At 44.8% G+C, this 24,542-nt stretch overlaps 1 protein-coding gene across 2 annotated transcripts in view; it reads left to right on the top strand.

The window, feature by feature from the left end:
- Nucleotides 1-24,542, top strand: part of NHS (NHS actin remodeling regulator) — a 350,238-nt gene that overhangs the window by 259,010 nt on the left and 66,686 nt on the right. The window lies entirely within an intron of this gene.

Here is a 24,542-nt window from a genome sequence, read left to right as displayed (position 1 = left end):
CTCCTCCTGCACCCCGCCCCCTCCTGTCTTCTTGGAATTCCTCAGTACCCTGCCCTCACCCTGAGATTACACAGAGAAGTTTCATTATCTCCCTATGGGCCCAAACAGCCCTGAACTGGGAGTCCCCAGACCCAAGTTTCCCAATTTCTACTTTGTGTTCTGTCTTAAATGGCCTTAAACCATCTGGGGGCCTATCTTGACTTCTTTAGTCCTATAAACCCTCCTTCACGATGTTCCTTTATCACGGAAGGTCAGCAACACAGTTGAATCCTGTTTGACAAGTGTTGAACTCTTTGCAGTATTCACCCTGCATTCAGGTTAGTCCTTCCATTTTAACTCAGGCTCCTGAACGTCAGGGACAGTGGCCTTTCTTCCATAGACTCCACCCCCTCCCCCAGTCATGTTGAGCACATACAGGGTGGGCAGTGGGAGTGTTCAAATCCCCGCTCTCCTTGCCCCAGTTAAACCCCCTTAATTGCACAGTTGCCTCCATTGTCTCTGTGGAGACTGATGTATGTCATGTCCACGCTCTACGGGCCACATGTTGGCCTAACCACTCCCGATACGGTTATACGCAGCCCTGCTCAATGAAAGTGTTGTTCTGTCCTGCCATCTCAGAACACGCCCCGTGAGTTGCTTTTCCAGGTGTGATGATGGGAATGCACTGGTTTGTGCCTGCTTTGTTACCTAAGATTCCTTAGGAGAGAAGGAAACATGCCTGTGGACCAGGCAGCTTCTGGTGGGGGCCACTGAACCCTGTCAGTTTCTTCCGGGCATTGTAGTTTCTGAATTTGGGAGTGAAGTTGTTCAAATCAAAATCCCTAATATCCTATATACTTACAATGAATAGCCATTATTTGATATGCAGGCCACACCTCAGAACAGTTCAATCAGAACGTCTGGGGATGGACCAGTACGTCAGTGCATTTTATGAAAAGCTTCCCAGGTGGATTCCAATGTTGAAATTATTGACTGGGTTTAAAATCACTGACTAAAGGTAGAAGAACTCTAATCCCACTCTAACCCCCCAACTTCCCTTAGGGAACTGAGTGTGACCATTAAGGACCTAAGTCCACACATTTTCTTAAGGATCACTGGATTCAGGGGAGAGTGTCCAACAGCCAGGTAGTATTGATCAGGCCTGAAGGATTATGTGATGGGAAGGAATACCAAAGAAATAAGGCTCCTTTAGGTACCTGCCAGAAGTTTCCAGTGTAAGCTCAAGGAGAAAGATGGAAACAAAGTCTTCAGAATGCCTTAACCCAGTTTACCTTGGAGAGTTGGAGATCCAAGGCCTGGGGGTGGCAGGCAGACCAGGGAGCGATAGGAAAGGCTGCAGAATTATGTGGCTCAGAGGGCTCAAACTTCATGGAGCTGCTGGCACTTTGAGTTTGGCCATCTTCTGGCATGACTGTTGGCAAGGTCATGGCCCCCGGCCAACTCTGGACAGCGCACAAGTGGGGAAACCCGACCCTTAATCAAAGATGCCTCCAAGTAGGACTTGGCAGGTATTGCGTTCAGCACAATAAAAGCTGAGGGGAAAATGGCTGCTTTTTGCCTCAACACAAATTTTATTACACCAGGTTTCATTATAAAAATGTTACAGTTTTGGGTGTGTGTTTACTACATAAACAATGTAGTTACTCTGATCTTCACCATCTTTCAAACTGGAGTCTCAAAGGGAGTTTTATTTACTAGATTTAAAGCCATGGAACAATTGTTTCATACGATTTCCTTATAAGCATGGGAATGATTCAGGGGAAAATAAAACTCTGCTTTCTTTCTTCCTCAGCCCCTGCCGAATTTCTGCAACCTGGAGGCAGGCACAGCCAAGTACCTGATAGACTATAGGTGGGTAGACATGAAAGGGTTAGTGTGGTCTTCAGGAAAAGCGGAGTGTGGGTCTAGCTTCAGGCTCCTGTTGCATCCAGCATACAACGGTGTCCTGGTGGTTGTGCAGGTATGAGAACCACTTCAGCTGACCAGGGAAGCTCTTGGTGCCCCACCCTTATGCCAACCCATAGACAGGAGCCAGTGAGCCCAACATCTACTGCCATTATTTACGCCCACATCTCTGGGCATCCATATTTCCTAGAAGCAAAGATTTCATATCAGTATAAATGTCAGCTCAGGTCCCTTAGTTCATTCCTGGGAATGCCACATTCAGAGGGAGCAAAGTGTAGGCTGTCGCCATCTCATGGCAAAGTCTGTTTTGTCCATTTTATTGGTGTTTTCCATTTTTAATTAATTTATCTGATTTTTATATTCAATAACTTGAGATTTTAAACTTGTTTTTTTCTATTTCTTAAGTTGACTGCTTAGTTTAAAGACTAAATATGAGAATTAAGAACTATAAATTTACCTCAGAGTACAGCTTTGGTAATTTCCAGTGGCTTTACTGTGTGGGCTTATTGTTATGGATTTCATCCTCTAGATAGTTAGGTTTTAGAGAGGCTGCATGGTGTGGGGAAAATGGACTTTGGTGTCTGCCAGATCTGGGTTTGAATTCTTGCTCTATCATTTATGAGATGTATGACTTGGGAAAAGTTACGGGATTGCAAATTCCTCATTTCTAAAATGAAGATGATATCTGCCTTATGTATTCTTTAAATGAGAATGAAATGAAAGAATGCAGGCAAAAGGACTTAGCATAGTGCACCTAGTAGCTGCTCAGTCTGTAGTAGCTATGAATAATACTCATATTTAAAATGATACGCCTTTGGCACAGGCAAAAGCTTTGTGGCTGGGAAGCTGCTCTCCGTTTGCATGTCTTAGGCAGAGGGCCAGAACAGTGGGTGTCCTTTCTGGATCAACCCACTTATCCTAATGTCCTCCAGAGGTACTGGCAGATGGGACATGAAAATACCAACAGTGTGCCTAGGGGAGGGCATGAAGCCAAATGTTACACTGGATTGAGCATGCCGAGGTGAGCCAGGAAAAAACTAAGCACAACACAAAACCTCAACACTGAGAAATTCCTCCAAAGTTTTTTAGTCTCTGTCTCTTGTGGAATGTTCCTCAATAGACCATTTGAGCTGCTCTGTCTCAGACGTGGCCTCTTTCCTCACTACCCAACTGTGTCACTTCCCATTCTTTAGGGCCCTGACTGCTTGCCATGGGCCTTGAAGGAGGTGGCATTGGGGGAATTAAACTTTTTGGAGCCGCATCTCCCTGCTGGGCTCTGGGCATCAGACATGACTGAGACGCAGTCCAAATCAGGAGGATACTGACCCATGAGCACCAGAAAGGCTGGACACACTACCTCAGGGCCCATCCACAAGAAGGAGGGACCAACTCTCCCTCGTGGGTGTGGCAAGCCAAATGAGGCCAACGGAGGAGGGGATTTTTGAACTGAGTCTGGTAGGATAAATAGGTTAATGTATATCAAGGTTTAGGTAGATTTTAGTTTGTGGGGTTTTTTTTGGTTTTGTCTTGTTTTATTTTTTAGAACTCAATGGAATGACCTCACTCTGATGATATTCAAAACTGAAAACAAAAACAAACACACAAAAAAAACTACCTGGTCTCTAAAACCAAGGGAAACATTTTATAGAGACAATATTTTTCAGAAAATTAAAGCCTACTTGCTTTGCAGTGATTCTTGCCTTCTCTCAGTCTGCTGGGTGGGGAGGTAGAGGAGATGGTAAGATTAGAATGAGATAAGGCTGCAGGAAGCTATAAGCAACAATAATCTGCTGTCCACATTCTATCCTTTACAAGCTATCTGTATGTAAATTTATTTGGAGGTTACTTGTCTGTGTTCAAGGAAGAATCTTCTAGTCTCTGAAGCCCACCTGTGCTTCTGAATACTCTGTTGCGCAGCATGGTTCCCTCCTTCCTGGGTGCTTCTTTTTGGGTCAACAGGAATCCTGAGAAACTCCACTCTCCTGAGGGATGCTGGCCTTACATGTAGCTATAAGTCATTGACCGTGAGTGTGGTGACAACCGCTGGCTCCCTAAATGACAGAAACGAGATGCAGAAGGGGATTAATCTCAGCCATATCCTCTCACAACTGAAACACAGGACTGGCTCTTTAGCATCTAGAGGCCAAATGTCAAACTCCAATAAGGGGAAAATGCAAACGTTTCCTCAGCTTTGAAGAACTCAGGTCTCCCAGGAATGCTATCTTTACTCCTTTCTTGCCCCACCCTACAGTGAAGCAAAGAGAAAATTTTGATTATTCTTCAAGATAAAGTAAATCACTCTTCTCTCACTGCCTCGTTTTTGTGTTATGCTTACAATAAATGGCATTTGGCTATTAACAACTAGGATCCTTCTTCCCTCTAAGTTTTTATCCCTGGAAACCTTCACCAGTAAGTTAGAGCTGGGTGATTAATTTGAAAATAAGGATGTGCTTCAGAACAGGCCAGGGGCACACATCAATAGCCACAGAGCCCTTGGCTTAAATGAACGATAAATTACTCGTCCAGACTAATGCAAATCTGTTGCTCCTGCTCTGTAAGCCAGGGATGATGACCCTGAGTTTCTAGTACTTTCCACACCTACCTTGGAAAGCAAGGAAAATGGATGCCTGGGAGAATTAAGATAATTGTGTATCGAGTGGTTTTCCTTGGAAAGAAGTTGATTTATAGATTCTCGTCATGAATTAACCTTTTATTTTTTCCCCTTCTGCCCCTCTCCTCTTGGCATTTCTTGCTTCTTTTATTTTTTTTTTTACACGAAAGACATCATGGGTGAGAAGAGATTTTATTTTGAAGACCAATGATCACATTAACAAGGTGACAGCAGATAAGCTAAAAGTCACTCCATTTTCTGCTGGGGAAAAATGTTCTTAGCCACCAAATTGCATTTTGCTTCTCTTTGTCTACTCTCCTTTTATAGGAGGGTGGCAGTCCCAGCCACTGATGGACTCAGAAGAAATAAGTGAGAGATAAGATATACCCTTGATTCATATAAGAAGGGAATCTTTTGAGTTCAATGATAAAAAATGACTTCCTTTCCTGTTCTACAACATTCTTGTGGCTGGAGCTATCTGTAGGACAGTGACATTCTTCTGCCCTTGTTTCAAAGCATCAAGCTGAAAATAACTACCGTGTTTACCCAAAAATAAGATCAGCTCTTATATTAAGTTTTGCTCCAAAACACGCACGAGGGCTTATGTTCAGGAGATGCCATCCTCAAAAATCATGCTAGGGCTTATTTTCGGGGAAACAGGATATGAAATCTGAAACTTGGTAAAGGGCAAAAATCCAATTCATTGCAATTTAATAGATGTCTAGTCCTGGATCATATTTTGTAGGTACAGACTCTCCCTGCATTTTGCCCAATATTTGGGGCAAAACTGAGGACTCCCCCTACCTTTAAGGTATTGCAACCACATCCACAGACCCAACACACACTCAGTGAAAGAGCAGTCAAACAAAACTGGTGTGTGACTGTGTCTCCAAGTGTCTCTATTAAAAAAAAAAAGGCTCCATAATGATCAAAGAAAAAGTGAATGGGGGGTGGAGGAGGTGAAGGGGAAAAGGGAGGGAAACTTCCTGAAGGAACTGAGATTTGAGCTCGGTTTTGATGGATTGGTAGGAATTTGTTAGCCAGGAGAAACATATACCTCTGTAAGCTGTAGTTTCTTCTGTAAAATCTCATAGGCTTGTTGTGAAGATGGAATGCTGTAATGAAACTACAGTGCATAGCACAGTGCTTGGCACTTGATAAGGCTAAAGGAATGTTTGTTGTTACCATCATCATCACCAGGAGATTGGAAGTGTGTGAGCAAAACCTTCAGGGTTCTTCATAGGGAAGTGATGCTATCAGTCACAGATAATTAAAACTCTTTCCCTCTAATCTTACCCCACTTGTTCTGAGGCTGACTCTCATCTTTCATATCTTGGTATACTTTGGTTAATATCAGTTCACCTCTGGCAAATGAAAGCAGATTCAACCAAGTATCAAAAGATGCTCTATTGGAAAATGGAGTAGGGTTAAAAACATACACTCATTTATAATTTCAGTAGTGGGTAGATATTTGAGTGAAGTTGTAAATATAAAACCAATAGCCTATGTTAGCATCTCGCTTGGGTCTTTGTTTTCAACGTCTTATTTTAGCAACTTCAAAAAATATTCACTCAGGGTATTTTTTTCCCTAATCTGTTTATCCTCCAGTGGTTTCATTCAGGTCACAAAGGAAGAAGGTGTCTCTGGAAAGAAGCAATGAAACACATTTATTCTAAAGTTTTAGGAGTTAAAATAGAAGACTAAGTACTTTGGCATCATAAATAATGACTATAATGTGTTTGAGAGGGGCTTGTCCATTGACATTGGGGCTGAGGAGATTTGGGCCCAGTAGTTGGGGAAAACCAGGATATTAATATGAAAAGTCATTTAATGACCCCTTATTATGTGCTCAGCAGGACTATGCTAACTGCTCTGTCATAGTTCATACTGCACAATTATTGTGCTCATTCCATAGATGAGGAAAATGAGGCTTGGAGTAGTTACGTGTATAACTTGCCCAAGATTACAGCTTGGATGTTGTAGATCCAAGACATGGATCCAATTCTATCTGATCCCCAAACCTGGGCTTTTTACCTTGAGGTTACACTACTTGCAAGGGTTTGAAAATAATGACCCTAAACTAAACACGGGCGTGGTGTTTTTAGCTTATCATACAGGTTAAGAGTTAAAAGACGTGCCATGGCCCTATGCAACAATCTCATCTTAGATCATCCAAAGTAGAAGGAAACTTAGTTTTGATTTAAAGGAGCAAGAACCAATCTGCAGAGAAGTCCCCCACCAAAATATGAGACTGTGAGCCAAAAGGTGTCAGACCAGGGGCAGAACCAATGAGAAAACAGAAGAAGGCAGGTAAGGCCTTTTACTTTCTCTCAATTCCTATCATGATTCTAGAACATTTTGCTAATTAACTTGACTGCCTGTAACTGATATATTTATTACCCAGCATTGTTTATCAATGACATACTGTTCAAATATTCATTTCCTAGGAGAGAGTTATAAATGTCTTCTGGGATCATAAAAGGTGATGGATTAACAAGTGCTGGAGGTTGTGGCAGGTCAAGAAGTTACAATGCAGAATTTCCCACACCGCTGCTTGGATGGGTTGGCAGTTCAGCATGAAGAGGTGGTGTTTTTCAGTGGTGAGAAAGAGGATACTTTGTCCTCTAATTTCTTAACTTCAGCATCCTGGTGAAGGTGCTTGCAGGGATTATACTTCATCTCATTCAAAGTTTCGGGGCAAAGTAACAAGTAGCAGATATGATTACAGCTCTTCCTTTGGAGTTTTGGTAACTCCAAACATAATATTTAAATGTCTGTCTTCCATACTTGGCCATCCTCATATCACCATCTGCTTTCCCAAAATTTCCAAGGCCACTTGCTCTGGATAATCACCAAGCTGCCCTGGGCCAACACCACCCCCTGTTGGCTAGAACAGAGAACTCTTGGACTCAACATTCTTTCTTGTCCTTTGAGATGATAATGCATGTATGTGTCTCTGAAATTCCCTATACCAGCTGGGTGGTTCAGTCACGCAAAATTGGTTACATTTGCTCATCACACCATGCTCTCTCACACACCTCCAGTCCTATGTTTACTGTTCCCTCTCTAGAATGCTTTTATGACCTGTTTCACCTGGCCAGTTTGGGAGCCTTGGTTGAGAAGCCTTCACCTTCCTTGAGAAGCCTTTCCTGAAATCGCCCAGAATGATTTCGACATCTCCCTTTTCATAGCCCATGTGCTGTGCATGCCTATATTTCAGCAGTGTTTCCAAGAGCAGAAGATGAACTAGTACCCATAAGGGGATCTGAGCAAGAGGGTGGAGATGGAGAGGGGTAGAATTGGGTATGGCCCAAAACAGCCTTCTGTAGATTTTAAGATTTCTTCCCCCCATCACTCTGGTTCAAGCCGTTGTTTTCTCAGTCTAGTTGTGTAGGACACAGCTCCCTGATCCATGCTGATACTAAGACACTTGCGCTCTACCCCCCCTCCCACGCCCGGCCGAGGTAGTCGGTCAGTCAGCCGCTCACAGCAGCTCATGGCAGCTCTTGCTGGCTGCCGGTCACTCACACTGGCCACCGGCCACTCCTGGCAGCACACAGCAGCCTGTGGCAGCTCACGCCCACCTCCGGCTGCTCACTGCAGCCCAGCTCCAGGGAGAGCCGTTGTTCACAATCTTAGCTGTAGAAGACCCAACTCACTGGCCCATGTGGGAATTGAACCCACGACAGGAGCACGGTGCTCCAACCACCTGAGCCATTGGGCTGGCCAAGATTTCTTTGTAATCATATGTGTCATCCTAAAATTCTTACAAAATTAGCACTATTTTGTACATCATTTAATATAAAATAATCTCCCCCCAAACAATTATTGAGTAAAACTAGTGGTCCAGGCAGATTACTCCACATCTATCCTGTGGTTTCCTAAACCCCCAGGCACAACACAGTGTATCCTTGAAGAACATGTAAGTCCCTCTGAAAACCATGTACAGTGACTTTCTAGTCGGCAATTCTATGGGCTCCTTCAGAGTAGGGACTAGGTCTTCCATCTCTGCTATAATAGTGCCTACTGGATTTTAGATACTCAAAAATACTTTTTTTTTGGAATGAGTGAATCTTTCCAGTAATGTTAGGCATAATAAAGAACCAGTGTCATTAATCCTCAGAGACAGACATTCCAGTTGTACACCCCCAGGTCCCCATCAGCCCACGGCTCTTTCTCTAGTTTTTCTTGTATTTCATTGGGCACTGGCATTTAAGATTAATTTCTGAAACTATCTTCTTGAGTTATGTGAACGTTTATTCACTACGATGATGTCAGTATTGTTTCCCACAATTGCGCATTGCAAATACACATTTCCCCAGCAATACTGTGGAGGAAGTAAGCCTTAATGGGCAAACCTGGAACTCTAAATGCCATTTGTAACTTTTTTCCCATGGGAAAATGTGTCCCGAATTAAAAAGAAAAACTTACACATGAACTTTGGAATACTCCGAGGCTGGAGACTGACTGTATCAAACCCCTTCATCCTGCAGCTTCAGTTATGTGGCTTACTGCCGACAGCCTGAGGGATGGGGAAGGAAGCCTAATGCTACAGACACAGAGTAATATCCCAGAATCACTGCAGTGGACAGGAGGACCTCAGATGGGTCCTTCCCTCGGGTCTCTCAGGGTTCTACCAGCATCATCATCAGGTCATCTTCCTGGGAAGCCAGAAAGATTCATTCTTACAAATTCCACTGACGTTTGCATATCTGTGATCCTAAAACCGTCCCCTTTCTGAGACAAATGAACACGGGAGCCATCTGTTGTCTCTCCATTAAAAAAAAAAAATCAATTATAAAAATCTTAAGTTTATTAAGACATATTAAGGGTTAAAAGAGCTCCTAGGTGCAAAGCAACTTTCTAACATATGATCTATTATGAAATTATTCTTTGGAAACTTCCCACTCCTTCACCTTGCTTCTTTTACCAAAACCTTCAAGAACAGGCCAAACCATTTCTTGATTCTCTTCCATGTCACTCTCCAGGTGGTAAAACATGGATAAAGGGCTTCTGACAAGTTAGGGTAGACTTCTTTACTTGGCTTCTCTAGTGTAGCTTCTGGTACATCATAGAGACTATTGATTCTCTCATCTGGTCATTTTTCTTTCCATTGTTCGACTTCACCCTATCCTTAAATGAAGAAACCCCTCCCAAATGGGCACATAATCCTATTTTAATATTGACTCTAATCTGGATTTCTAGTTTCATTTCTAATTCTAACTGGAAAGCAAGTGATGCAGGTCCCAGCCTATAGCCCAAATCCAGTGTCCTGGCCACAGTCAGACTGGAAAAGCTGTTAGGAAGCAAATTCAGAGCCTGAACTGGGAATAACGGCAAACACTGGTATAAAGAGGGTTTTTCTTTAACCCATAAAGTTTTTCAGTAAAACATTCCCATTTCTGGAACATAATTAGTATGTGTTTAACCACAAATGTAGAAAAATTGTTTAGGATACCAACCAATATATTGTTTCAGGACTATAAAGAAGGGTTCTTTCTCTCTCATCCTTTATATGCTCCTTATAAAACCTTGCCAGAGTCAACTAAAAGGTACCCCCTTTCATTACATATACTTTTTCCCAAGAAGTAAAATGAACTAAATTAATTCATTCACTTAGCATTGTAAATGCCAAATAAAAAAGCCATAGACATATACATGTAAATACTGCCTCTGTAATTATTTTTTGTGTTTGTAAAACTAAAGGGCACTAAGAGAAAGAAAAAAATAAATTATTCAAAGTTCAAAGGTTCCCAGATTTACTAAGAAAATAAGAAAAGAAAAAAAAAGAAACCCAACTATCTACATGCTATGATAGCCGAAGAATCAACTAATATGTTACAACATTTGCTTCAAAAGAAATGGCTTTTGTCAAAACTGGTGGGAACTCCAAATGCTGAACATTTTTTCCTATTAAGTAAAGTTAGTAATTAATGTCATGATTAAGAGTGCAAGAGTTGATTTCACTATGTTGAAATTGCAATGTACAGCCAAGGTTGAGCGGTATTTAGTTGTAACAATTAGTTTTTCCTTTCTCAGATAGTTCATTGGGCCCTAATTTAGTTTGTAATTATTTCTTTCTTTCTTTTGAGGGTTTCCATTTGTAAGTTTCCCAAGTGTGTAGGAAGGGGAGGGTGGACATCTCTTTGACCCCTCCCACCTGTGTCTTTGGATGCCCCATCTTCTTAAGACAGTCGTGATCATTGTTGAATATTACAAAACTGACCCACGTCCTAACACAGTGTAGTTCTTGTTCCACGACCTTACTCCTCTATTTCCCTGAAGGGTTCCTGGGGTTAGGCATTGGCATTTGTAGTCTTTAATCATCTCTCTTTCTCTTCCTTCCATCGCGATTGTCTTTCTTCCCCACGCGCCCCCCCATTGTCTCTTGAGGGTGGCTCAGGACCATGCATCTTGGTGATTCTTTTCCTTAAACCACGTGACCTAACATCAGCCTGATAAGCCCAGGATTGGAGGAAGGGAGATGGGCTTCTGGGACTGAAGGCTATCCATAGGAAGCCTCTGAACTGGCACTTTAATGGGGCATAATTGAGATTATGAGAAGACTTTGAGCTATGCGTACTTGGAGCCATCGAAAAGGACTTATTTTGTTTCTAAGAAGGCTTTAATTTATGGTATCTGTGCTCCATAATTCTCAACCGTTAGTATGTGTTTTGACTTGTGGCTAGAAATTTATTTTAAAGAACTTCATCAGTTAACCTTTTCTGTGTAACAGATCACCCCAATATTTAGTGGCTTAAAATTTTAATGGGTGGTTGTTCTGGTCTGGGCTGGCTCAGTTGAGCTCTGCAGGGCTTGCTTATGTGTCTGTAGTCACTCAGCTGGGTAGGGTGGCCTCACTGATATGTCTAGTGGTTAGCAGGCTATGGCCAGATTGAGGGGGTAACTGGGCCACATATATCTCATTATCTAAGAGACTAGCCCAGCCTTCTTAATAGACTGACAGTAGCATGGATGAGTACCAAGATGAGCAAAAATAGAAGCTGCAAGGCTTCTTAAGCCCAGGCTCAGAACAAGTACAATGTCAGTTCTGCCACATTCTTTGGGCCAAATCAAGTGACACTCTTGATGGGAAGAGCTGAAAAGTACTGTGGTTATTTTTGAAATCTACCACAATAACCAAACACCCTTATTTGCAAATTTTTAATATATAAATTAAAATGGATTTGGAGTTCTTCCACTAATAAAGTAACTCTCACTTGCATTCATATAGCCTTTGTAAGTGGGAGAGAAAGGGGTGGGAATTGCCCATGGCCATGAAAATGAGTTATCCATGTAAATGCTATCTATCGTGTGGGTCATGTCAGAAAAAGATGGCAAACAGCTGTCCAAAAGGCAGTGTGGTGAGGTGGAAGGGCATGAACCTTAGAAACAGACAGATCTGAGTTCAAACTCTATCTCCACAACTTGTTGGCTAGATGGCCTTAGGCAAGTTACTTAACTTCTCTAAGCATCAATTTTCTCAACCATAAAACAGGAATAATACGGCATAGGGCTAATCGTGAGGATTAAATGAGATTATGGTGTAATGGCCAGCACACAGTAAAGAGACATTTCATGCTAGCATCCTTCCCCATCCCCTTAATTTTTTGAAATTAGTGTGTAGTGGGCATAGTAACACTTCAAAGCTGCCTAGTCCTTTCCCTGCCAGAAACTAGCTTTTATTTTTCTATGTATTGTATATCTTTGAGAGATAACTGTGATATAGCATTTTCATCCTGGGATCTTGGCAGCATTTGCAAATATAAGCTTACAGTTAAAAATTCCAATACAATTCTTAGTTTTGGTGCGACAAATTATTTCACATTTTTGAGTTGTGCATAGTTGGTTTTTCTTTATGGTCTGCATACACTGTGAAATTTTGGAAAGCTACCATCAAAAGAGACTTTGAAATAATGGAAGTTGGGCAGCAATATATGAGAATGATGTTCTCTCAGAAATGATACATTTACATTGGATAAGGTTTTCAAACATATCTGGGAGTTCTAAGTAGTGAGGTTGGTCTTTGGGGGCAAGAAGGGGCCAGAATGGGCAAAACCTCTGCTTCTCCTCTGATGCATTCCATAGGGCCCCATTTTGGCTAAATCATCATAATTCCCACCAAGACAGCACAGAATGATAATGGTTTTATTTATTATTTTATATGCATTGCCAGTATATGCAAAGCTTTATAGCTTGCCATAAATCGAGAGGGATTATCGCAGCTGTTACTTATTTTAACAGGTCACAATACAGTAGTTTATGCCAGATGGTTTGGAGAATTTTGAAAGAGAAATTTTATACAGGCAGCCATCTAGATACTAACTTGGGTAGTTGCGCCCTGAAATTAATTTACATTTGTTATGATATAAAATATATATAAATAAACACACAGTTCCTTATGAACGAGTGAGATATTTTATAGCAGTGATTTCTTCTGGAAGTCATGGGGTCTCTTGTGAGCAGCAGTGGTGGGGAAGTAGCAGAAATGATGTGCTGCTACCAGGATAGAGGAGGAATAAGTCTCAGCCACATCCATAGCTATGGAGGGGATATCCAACTTGCTCCACAGAAGTCAACTTTGGAGGCAAAACTGGGTTTTTATTATTGGAGCCAAGGAGAATAAAGCAGGGAAGCCACCCTATGTAAACATAAGGAGGGGGTGTATATGCAGGAGAGTAGAGCTGGAATTGAGATTCCCCAAGGTCACCAACAAGGTCAGTCTGGGGCAAAAAGGTTACCCGGCCTGGGCAGATCACAGAACGTATTATTGCCCTTACAGATGCTGAAGTTTATAGGTAGAGTGGTCATTTCTGGATGATCAACAGAATGGGAAGAAGAAATAAGCACTGATGATCAGAAATCATTTCAGAAGGTGTTTTTGGTTCCAAAGAGCGATGATAGATTTCTAAAATGAGAGACTGAGAGAGAACCTTATAGATCATCTCCACCCTCTGTGTTTTATAGGTGGAGAAATAGACCAAGAGGGTCATTTAAATATGGTTGTCTTGGTTCTTTCAACAAAAAAGTAAAATCAGACTGTCAAAGTACTTGGACCCTGTTGATCTCTTCCAGTTTCCTTCCCCTTGTTCTGCCCACCAAGTCCTCTCCTGCTTCCTACCTCTTGCTGAAAAAGGACCACATCCCCACCTGTCAGAATAACCCAAAGACCAAGTCTAAAGCACAGCTGGGTTTTCTTGGTAAATTGCCTTGAGATATAGTAAAGGTAATATACTACCTCTGGAACAGGAATAAAATTATTTAGCATTTTCAAGTCAATTCTTCCATCTCCTATAAGATAGGGGTCAACTAAGATCTGTTGGTATCAACAAAATAAGCACAAGAGGTGAGTTTAACACAGATGCAGAGCATATAATGGGTATAATCTATGTGTAGAAAATTCGGGAAATGACAATATTTCAAAAGTTGAATAGCCCATGCATGTCAGGGGACAGAACCAGAACCTTTATTATGGATTTCCCCAAGATGACTAGTAGGAGAATTAAAGCTACATAATACTGAAATGCCCAACTCCTCTCAGAGATGCTCAGCTTCCAATAACCAGCTCTCTGAACACAGCACTAAGCCTGAAAGTAAGTGAAAGGAGCTTCCCAAGCCTGCAGATAGTTGTCAGCAAGCCCATACACTTTATCAGTTAGCATCTTGCTCAGGCTATTAGTAACTTTTTTAATGGACAGATGTTTCCCATCCATGGTGTCTGTTTTCCTCAGCTCACTGTAGATTCAAACAACAGTGAAGGAAATAGAAGGAGGATGTGAGAGGAATGACAGTAGAGAACTAAATATCGAGCAAAGAGCTTGGAAATTAAAAAAGGAATCTTTGAAATGTGTTGCCATAGAGACTAATAATAAGCCTTCTTAATAAAGACCCTAAGTTAATCAGCAAAGCATTAAATTGTGTTTTGTATCATCTGATTAAAGAGACAGGAAAGTGAATTGTTCAAGGTAGGCTAATTCTGGTAATAAAACCCCCAACATTTCAATGGCTTATTTCTCACATTGCAGTCTAATGCAGGTCAGTATACAGTCATTTGGGTACCTAGGCTCCTTCCATCTTGGGGTTGCACACCTCCCCGCTCACCGTCACAGACCCTCTGTGTTCAGCCAGTGGGGAAGAGAAGGGCATATATGTAGGAATGGGTAGGAGTTTTTATGGGCCGGGCCCAGAGAGGCACACATCCCTTTACCTATATTCCACGGGCTAGCACGGAGTTACATGGCTGTACCTAACTGCAAGGGAGGCTGGCTGTAGGAGAAAGAGGGAGACAGTTGGGTGAATAACTAGCCAGTTTCTTCCAGGGAAAGTATAAAATGTGGTTTAAAACAATGTGGGGCTTCGGAAAGCTACTCTTGGTTGGATAAACTTTAGTTCCATGGAAAATCACCTATGTAGACTTATACATTTACCAGCAATATCAGTTAAAGAGAATAGTTATGTCCTGAGCCACACTATAGATCAGAGGCAGGCAAACTATGGCCAATGGACCAAATCCCACCCACTGCCTGTTTTTGTGATTAAAGTTTTATTGGAACACATCCATTCATTTATGCCTTACCTATGGCTGCTTTCTTACTACAGCAGCAGAGTAGAGTAGTTGTGCATTTTAGAGCTTTGCACAACCTGCAAAGCCTAAAATGTTTACTCTCTGGTACTTTACAGAACAAGTTTACTGGTCCCTGCTCTAGATCATCCCTGTCCTAAGGGAGGACACATTTGTAATTGTTTTCCTCCTGAGACGTGGTCCTCTTGGCTTCCAGTAAAAGCGGGGGGACACCCATATGAACCGGGATGTAAAGTCTACCCTTAGAATGCTAGCTCCAACAGGGCCCAGACTGTTCTTTCCCCACCAGCACCCAGCACAGTACCTGGCATCTAAGAGATGTTCAAAAGGTACTTCTGTTTGAACCATCAAGCCATGGGAAGCATCAGGTACTCTAGCCACCATACAGGGGATAGGGACCCCAGAAAAACTATTCTACAACATGAGCATACGACATATGTATGAAGACCTCAAACACAGGAAGGAACTACCTTCACTGGGCTTTTATTATGTGCCACGCTCCGTCATGGTGCCTTATATCTATTATTTCATGTACTTTTCCTAACAACCCCATAAATTAGGTATTCCTGTTTGCATTTTACAAATGAAGCCATTGAGGTCAGAGAAGTCAAATCATTTTCCCAAGGCCATGCTGCTAAGAGATGGAGGAGCTAGGATTCAAATCCAGGTCTTTCTGGGACCAAAGCCCAGGTTTTCTTCCTCTACACCATGGGACTTGCTGAAGCCTGATTCAAATGTAAGCAGTCTAGTTATATCATTCTTTTCATTGCCGCTGTTAACAACAACCTCATTATTGTACAGATCAAGGCAAAGGGGAAGGCGTGGCCATTTTCATTGCTTTATGGAGTTCTGCAGCTCTCATTGCCAAGGCTCTCCCCTGATAGAGCAGGCTTGAAAACCCAGAGCAACACAGTTCATCTCCTTGGGATGTGTGATTAGTGACTTGGCCACCAGCTTCCCGTGATCTTGCCAGGGATCGCTGCAGAGAGGGTGGCCATTTTGCTGGCCTAAACATAAATTCTCATTTCAAGGCCTGAGCTGTGTTGAGTCCACACGTGGCGGGGCTTCTGGTTCCCCACGTGCAGTCAGTCTGGGAGCTTGTTCACACATAGATGGTCAGGCCTCACCCCGAGTTTAACTCAGCCTGTCTGGGTGGGGCCCGAGTGTGTGCACCTCAAACAAGCTCCCAGGTACTGCTGTGGCCCTGGTCCTGGGATGAGCAAGGCTAAGGGAAAGACTGGCCTTCCCACTTACCCCACACTTCCCACCAATGTCCACTCTATCAGGGCTTGCTGAAGTCCAAGGGGCCGAAGTCTGCTCTTGGCAGGCGAACTACTCCTACTGACTTCTCAGTGACATTTTGCATTGATTGCGCGGCATTCTTGAAACCCTTTCCTCCCCTAGTTTCTGAGATGGGGTCCTCTGTCCCTCCTGGTCTCCTGCTTCTTTGACTCATCTCTTTTTCTCTGGTGGCCTCTTTTCCTTTGCTCACCCCCCTTATAATTTGGGGTTCATGGCTCTTCTTACCCTTATTGGGGGAGTGACCATGCCACTCCTTCCCACCTCATCCTTCCTGTCCTAGCCACATTCTGTCTTCCAGGGGGACTCCAGCCAGATTCTCCATCTTCACTGGTGGCTGGCAGCCCTCTGAAGAGGTTGGCATGAGTGGGGTGTGAGGAGAGCAGCCAACCCAGGCTAACATGGGTTGGATCTGATGCTGCATGTGACCACAGTCATAATTCATAGTAATGGCAATTAGGAAATACACTCTACCAGTGCTTGTGCAAACCCTGTGATTTCTTGTGACCTTGGCAAGTCGAGTGTTTTGCTACAATTTGTGAATTATGGGGGAGTCATGAGGCTCATGGACACAGTACTGCCCACTCATGCAAATCTGCCCAGGGCATAAACCTCCCTATTTGAAAATATGTGACCTGGTCAGAAAATAGTCAAGTATTCCCTAAATGGTTTTCCAAGGCATCAAGACAAATGACCAAAAACTACATCCCACAAGTCATCTTTGGATAATTTCATTCACGGATTTTTCCCTTGTTATATATTAGGATATATCCCAGAAGTGGTGTGGTTTAAGTGGCCCTAAATGGCTTTCTGTCTTCTGCATGTGGTTGTTGTACATAGAACCTGCCTGCCTAAGGCATGGGCACACACTGCCATGGTTTTTAATCCTGGTTCAACCTCAGAGGTGGTTTAGTAAATCCCCCTTCCCTGGAGGTTAGTACATTGCAAGGAAGGCATTGTCTTTGCAGTGTTTTTAAGCCTGGGCAGGGTGAGTTGTGTCTAGGATGCGAGGTTTCAGGTCCGGAGATGAATAGGGGGAGGGGACGCAATGTTACAATTTTCAGGACACTCTATTCCTGTTACACGAGGGAACATGCTCCATCCCAGTCTCTGTCCTCCCTCTTGCCCGGGCTGGAGGAGTTGGCACGGTCCGCGTCTCTGATTCCTTTGCTGTTGGCCAGAGACGGGGGACAAGGGAGGTGAGAAGGGAGCCACGGGGGTGCGATGCTGAGCAGCCGCGGTGGGTCCAGCCTGTTGGTGATGTGCCGAGCCCACCGCCACTCCGGGCATGGGTAACGCACAGCACCAGTGTCCGTGCTGCTGGAGAAGGAAACGCACAGGTACCAGAAATCAGGATCCGGGATCGTCCGCAGCCCCCGGCTCGTCTAAGTGCACAGGGCCCACGTTGTGGCCGCCTCCCGTGCACCGCTGAGTTTGGGGCTGGGGGCTGAGTCCTGCAGCTCACTGCGGCTGGCGGCAGGGGACAGATTATTTTTAGCAGGTTCCCTTTAGCCCAGTGGAGCCGGGAGATGTTCACAGAGCCGGGCTGCTGTCTGCAGAGCATTGGTGCAACCGTGCCTGCTGCCCGGGAGGTTTGGCTGCCGCAGTCCCCTCCATTCACTGGGCTGTAAATCGAAGCTGTCTACACCGGCAAGGCGCTGGATCCCAGCGTGGCCCTGAGGCTACGTCCCGCCCAGGTCTCCCGGCACCTGATTTCCCAGTGGTCAATGAGGTGTCTCAGCCTGCAGCATTGAAGCAGTGGAGGGGCCAATGCCCCGGCTTTGATGGAGCGCGCCGTGCGCAGAGACCTCCCCAGTCGACTTCCTCATCAGAAGGCAGCAACCATTCATAATTCTCTCTCAGCCTGTGGACCGAGTTAGGCTGGAGCTGGGCATGGACTCCTGCGATCTGTCTTTTTGCATCTGAAGGAGAAACTAAGATAAAAGGGAAAAAGGAAAGGGGAATGCGGTCCTAACGCAACAAGGCACTGGAAAGCCCCCGAGAGGCCTCTCCTTTGCGGGGAGAGGGAGAAGAGGAAGATCCTGAGCCCAGCGCCCCAGCCAGCTGCTGCTTCGCTGCGGAGTCGGCACGCATGCCTACCTCACCTGACGGCCGCATTCCCGGGGAGCCGGCGCGGGGCCCGGCAGCGCGCCCAGGGCGCACGGGCGGTAGGATTTCTGCACCGCGGGAACGATGCGCGGGCGGGCTTCCTAGGGCCGAGCCCGAGACTGAGCGGGCTCCTGGAGAAGCTAGCCTCGGCACAGCGCCCCACCGCAACCCCCCGGGATGCTCCGCGACTCGCAGCCCAGGCCACGCGGGTGTGTGTGAGATGGGACCAGCTTGGGGGGAGGGGGTACGGGCAGATGATATAATTTTAAACTAATTTTTCATACCTCTGGGTGGTGGGTGAACTTGGGGGACTAACAAGGCAAGAGCCGCAGCCCCGCTGCGTGCTAGCCTGAGAGGAAATCCTCACTCCCTACCCCCCGAGGTCTGAGGGCTGGGTTCCCTTGGCAGAACTGAGTGAGGGTGAGTGGGTGGTCAAGGTGGACCGCGCATAGCTCCAAGGGGCGAGGGGAGCAGCTTTGGCTTTCAGGGGTCTTTTATTTTTTAAAGCATATTGCAGCTGCAGCTTTGAAGTTTGCCGCCTCCTCCCCAACCCCCATCCCGGGTTCTGGGGCGGGGCGGCACTTTTCTACGCTCCTGCCCAGGCCCTTACCAGCTGCGTGGAGGAGGCTGCAGTGGCTGCAGTATCTGGTGGTGGGCTTATGGCAGAGGACACGGGGACTCAAGGGCGCAGCGTGTGGGAAGGTGCCCTGAGGCTTAGCCTTTTGGGAGCTCTGAGGACTGCGGAGAAGTCCCTGGTGTCCCATCCTGTTTTATTGCTCTGCCACTTGCTGTTGGGTGACATTTTCCCTGTTCAGGGGGTTCACAGTCATGGAGCTGGCTGTGATGCTGTAAGGCAATGGACTGGTAGGATGAGCTGGAAGAGGGACTAGAGAGCGGGAGCTTTTCCTTTTGTGGCAGTGTTAACCCCATCCAGGCTGCTCCTTGGGTCACCATCTGTGGGTGTGAGTGGGGCTGCCTGGCTGATTAGCCCTGCCAGGGCTGGTGGACGAAAGCTGGACTTGCCCAGAGCATGCCAGGCCAGGAATGTGTGGGTAGTAAAAGAGCAAAGCCCCACCTGGTGCCCTCTCAGGGAAAGGTTAAGCAGGCCCCGCCATGATGGTGCACAGTGTTTTAGCCATAGTGTGGTCTGCTCTTGAGTTTGGGAGCTCTTGTTTTATGAGGTTTTTATTTTACAGTTTTGTGCCTCCTGGTCACCAGTTTGTTTTTCACAGCTGCTTGTGAGCAAGGCAAAGATAACAGCATCTAAAAATAGCCCTGCGGCTGGAGAGGCAGCTTAGCTTGACCCCACTATTACAAGGATGGGGTCTCCCTTCCCAGCTGCATGAAGGTGAGCCAAACTTTGGCCCCCAGGCAGCCTGACACCAGGTCCACACATCCTTCAGAACCGTACAGCCTCCAGTCTCCAGGCAGGACAGGGAGGCTGGGGTGCTGGTCTGTGTAAGAAGGGCAGCAGCTCATCCATTCGTAGTGAGACCCAAAGGAACTGGACTGCAAGATTGGGGGATGGGAGCCTGGACAAGTACCCCTTCCCTGTCCCCAGACATGGGCATCTACAGCTTTACATTCGCTCTGAGTTCCACCCAGGCATATATATGGGGCTTTCTCCTCTGTGCTTCAGGGGCCAGCAGGCCACTCCTCCCGAAGGAGTTTGGCCCAGAATACAGAGAGAGGAAAGGGTCCATGGTAGTGCTTAAATCATTCCAGCTTCCTTAGTGTGGATAGTAGCTGGTGTGCCGCTCTTTCCTTTCCAATGGAAACTCCTGGACGGTTGAGTGGGGAACCTCTTCTTGATAAGCAATAGGTACCCAGTCTGTCTGAAGGGGGCCACCCCCAGCTGATGGGGAAGGTACCACATGGAATGGAGACTTTTCGGTGATCGCAGTAGAAGCTCAGGTCTCCTCCTGTGGGTCCTGTACCCCAAGAGCCTGCTAGGCCTCCCCCATTATTTATTTTCCAAAGCCGTCATTTCCTCCATGTTAGCCTTTTCTTTGGTGGCAATGTCCCGCTTGATGGAAAAAGGTCCCCTCTGTTCTTGATTTGGTTGAACAATGGAAAAAAATTTTTTTTTGGTAAAAATGCATCAGTAAGTGCTGAAAAAATGGAAATGCTTAATTTTTCTACAGTGAAAGAAACAAACTAAAGCGCGTGAGAATTTAGAAGGGAAGGTGTGACTCCCTGCCATCAGTTCTCTGTTCAAGATAGAACTTACCAGGTGATTCTCCTTTCCCTTTCAAAGTGAATTTTGATGTTTAAATGTTACCTTTACTTTCTATAGGTAATAAATATAATCACTGAGAAAATAATAAGATAGAAGGCTTGATTTGAGGGAAGGAAGAGACCAAGAAACAGAAAGCACCTCTGAGAAATCCATCATTCCTCTAGTCTTCCAGTAGACCTGAAAATAGTTGCTGGTTTATCTTTAAAATGTTCCCAATTTTTGTGTTCCCTATAGATCTGCAAGATCACTGATGATTCAATGTACCCCAAAGGCCCAGTCGAACAGTAGCTAACTCTTTGGCCCACTTAAAAGAATAGATGGGAAGACCATGAGTTGGGATTCAGCTTTATAAAGATGACTTGCCTCTCCCTGTAGCAAATAAGATGTCAGTGAACCCCTGCTCTTAAACAGAAAGGGGCTGCTTCCTTTTGAAGCTCAGAACCTGAATCAGCAATTAACTAGACTCCCACTGAGTGTATTGGTCAAAGAAAGCTCAGTACTGTAACAAGCCCCAAATCTCAGCGGTTTAACACAATGCAGTTTATTTCTATTGCATCAAGTCAAATAAACTTTTGACTTGTGATGACAAGGAACTTAGTCTCATGCCCTCTTGGGGCTCTAACCTCCCCTCCGCAGCACCTCGGAGTCCTGCCTGGGTTCCTCTGCATCTAGTCAGCAGAAGGTGAAAGAGACAGCATGGAGGATTGGAAGTAACACACCTCACCCTCACCTACATTCCGCTGGCCAGCATTCAATCACATGACCACATCTAATTGCAGGGGAAGCTGGGAAATGTACTCTGTGCCACAGCAATAAGCTCTATGGAACGAAAACCCCCTTTTTTAGCTCTACTTTTGGATTTGGATTTGGCTCTGGACAAGTCATGTGGCGAAATACAGATTTCCATCTTAAGAATGGTGGTCATTCCACCTGTTCTTTCCTGTCTCACAGGGATTTGGAAAGGTATTGAGACATAAAACGCTCATAGAGGGACCATCTGGTCTAGCCTCTTTAAGCAAGGTCATTGTCATTATCCCCATGTTATAGATCACTTGCCCAGTGTGACAAAGCTAGTTTAGTACAGGGCTGGAATCAGAACCTAGATCTCCTTCTCTTAGCTCAGTGCTCCTTCCGCCATACTCGGTTCACCCTACCCTCTCCTGAAAACGGTTATATAGGCTATACTTTCAGAAAGCTGATATAGAGTCATTGGACAGCCTTTCATCTTGTATAATCACTAAAAACAGCTATTCATATTATTTAAAATCCATGTGAGGTTTTTTTTTTCCAATTCTTACTATAGAACCACTTATAGTCAGGCTCAGAATAGCCAGACACTGTTCTATGCCCTATACATATATTAACTCACTTAATCCTCACAACAACCCTGGGAGGTAGGGACTGTTATTATCCCCACTTTGTAGATGAGGATGCTGACACACAGTGAGGTTAAGTAACTTGCCCATGGTTTTACGGCTAACAAGTGACAGATCTGGGATTTGATCCCAGGCGATCTGGCTGCAAAATCCAGCCCTGGATTATGTCACTACGCTACATCTCTGATCTGGTGTACTCCGTGTCCACCCTTCTCTGGTGTGTCCAACTGACACGGGCCCAGATGCTTAAGATTTAATATTCTGAGTTTCCTCTCTTAGTGAGTGACCTTGAAGGTCTGGTAGGGAGTCATTTGTAAATTTGCTGAGGCATGAATTTGAGCCCTAAGCTTATGAAATTGATACACAGGATTGAGCTATTTAGCTAGTGAAGGAGCTCAATCCCCAACCTCCTGCCCCAATAGCCCAGCGAGGCTTTTTTTTGTTGTTCTCATTTAAATTTTTTGGTCTACTCATCACTGGTTAGGCACTAACTATTGTGAAGTCATAAAAATGTTTGTTTCCTTGTGAAAAGAGGCCATCTAATGAGGAAGGACTCTAAGTGCAAGGTTAAAAGGCAGTTGATTTGTAAGGGTGGGACAAGGTGAGCACAGTCACTTGACTCTTGAGAAAATTGCTACTTGGTGCTGTTTGGTCTATCTATTATTGCATAAGAAACCACCCCAAAACTTACTGATGGAAGACACAACAACCAATCTATTGGTTTAAAATTCTGCAGTCTGGGATGGGCTCCCTAATCTTGCTGGTGGAGGCTAGGCTCAGCTGGGACTCTGGGCTCGCTCTGTGTCTGTCTCTTTCAATGTAGTCTCAGGGCTTCTCCCTCTCCATGCAGCCTCTCCACGAGGTCTCTCCACATAGTGTGTCCAGCAGGGTAACTGGACTTCCTAACTAGCAGTATAGGGTTCCCAAAAGCACAAAGGCAGAAGCTTCCAGGACTTCTCGAAGCTGGGCCTGTGATTTATTTTACCAATAGAGTGAGGTAAGTCACACACTCAGGCCAGACTCCAAGGCAGAGAATTAATCAAGGGTGTGAGTCTCAGGAGGCATGGAAATAGTCGACCAGAATGGTGAAGTCTGAAGCTTCTGGATTTACAAATCTGAGGACTCCCAAATAAATGTCTCAGGAGAAGTGGACTGCGCATTAAAATGTACGTTAAATAAAATCCATTCCTTTTACTCCAGTGAAGAGAGGCTGTTATGTATGCATGGATCTTTCTCCATCCCTAAGTTAACGAGCCATTTATGCCTGTGAAAGCACCAAGGCTGTAGATGTGATTGCCCAAAAGGAAAGAGAACTGAAGTGTGTGACTTCTGCTCTCTTGCCCCTCCCATACTGTGTCTCAAAGTTATCGATTTTTAGAAATGTATCAGCACCCACCCTCAGACAGAAAAATTAAGGACAGTTTCTGAAAAGTCAGGAGCATACCAATTGGATCAGGAGACAAGACTGTTTCCGATCTCCATCTACTCTTTCCCAGCAAGTCACACATTCCGAGGTGACTTGGCATGCAGAACAGAAGCCCCTGGCTGCCTCAGGAGGTAGAGCGGCTCTCCTGCAGAAATAGGTTAGTAAGTTCAATCATCAAGGTTCTACTTCAGATCATGTCCCCCAAGCCCTTGAATGTCTACAGCCAGTGGGATGTGGGGGCTCCTTTGAGGCACCACCCACATCCCCCTTCCTCATCATTCCCCAAGTACTCATCCATCAGAGCTGGGCACTGCGGGCTGACAGCTCACAGCCAAGTCCCTTTTTGGGAATTGTCCTTGGCCCAAGACAGCCATTTTGCCCAACATCACACCCTTTACCAGTTCAGCACACTTCCAATGGCTGGTCACCTTGCCTCAATTCAGGATTCTGCAGGGCCATCCCAGCTCCATAGCTCCCCCATGGGATTGGCCAAGCCTTTGTTGTGACTGTATCACAGCTCAACTTCTCTGCCCAGTCCTGCTTAATTCCTCCATAGGAATTGATCCAAAGAGCAGTTCCTACTAAGCTTCCCACACACCAGTGTCTATCTCAGTCTACTTCCGGGGAACCAGGTTACTTCCTACTACAGGTTAGGCCAATGTAGCACACATAGAAGCAGAACATACAGCACAGGCCTTCTCAGTTGGGAAGAGATGATAAGTACTTAAGCAACAATAAGAGAAAATGAGCAAATGTAATGTAACAGTCCTAAGTCTGATGCCTCAATGATTTTTCTCCCTCCTTACTCTACCCCTCACAACTTCCCCCAAAGTTTTTTTTTTTAGGGGATGGGTAATTCATGACATTGATTATATGGTTAACAATTGTGCTTAAGCGCGCTCCCACCTGATTATTTCTTCCTTTGGGCATGGCAGTGGCAATCAAAATTTATCTTTCAAATTAAGGCTATAATTATATTTTGATAAAGATCTAGC

The sequence above is a fragment of the Rhinolophus hipposideros genome (assembly GCF_964194185.1).
Source record: "Rhinolophus hipposideros genome assembly, chromosome: X".
NCBI classification, from domain to species: domain Eukaryota; kingdom Metazoa; phylum Chordata; class Mammalia; order Chiroptera; family Rhinolophidae; genus Rhinolophus; species Rhinolophus hipposideros.
The sequence above is the reverse complement of the archived record's forward strand: the minus strand, read 5'-3'. Positions and strand labels throughout refer to the sequence as shown.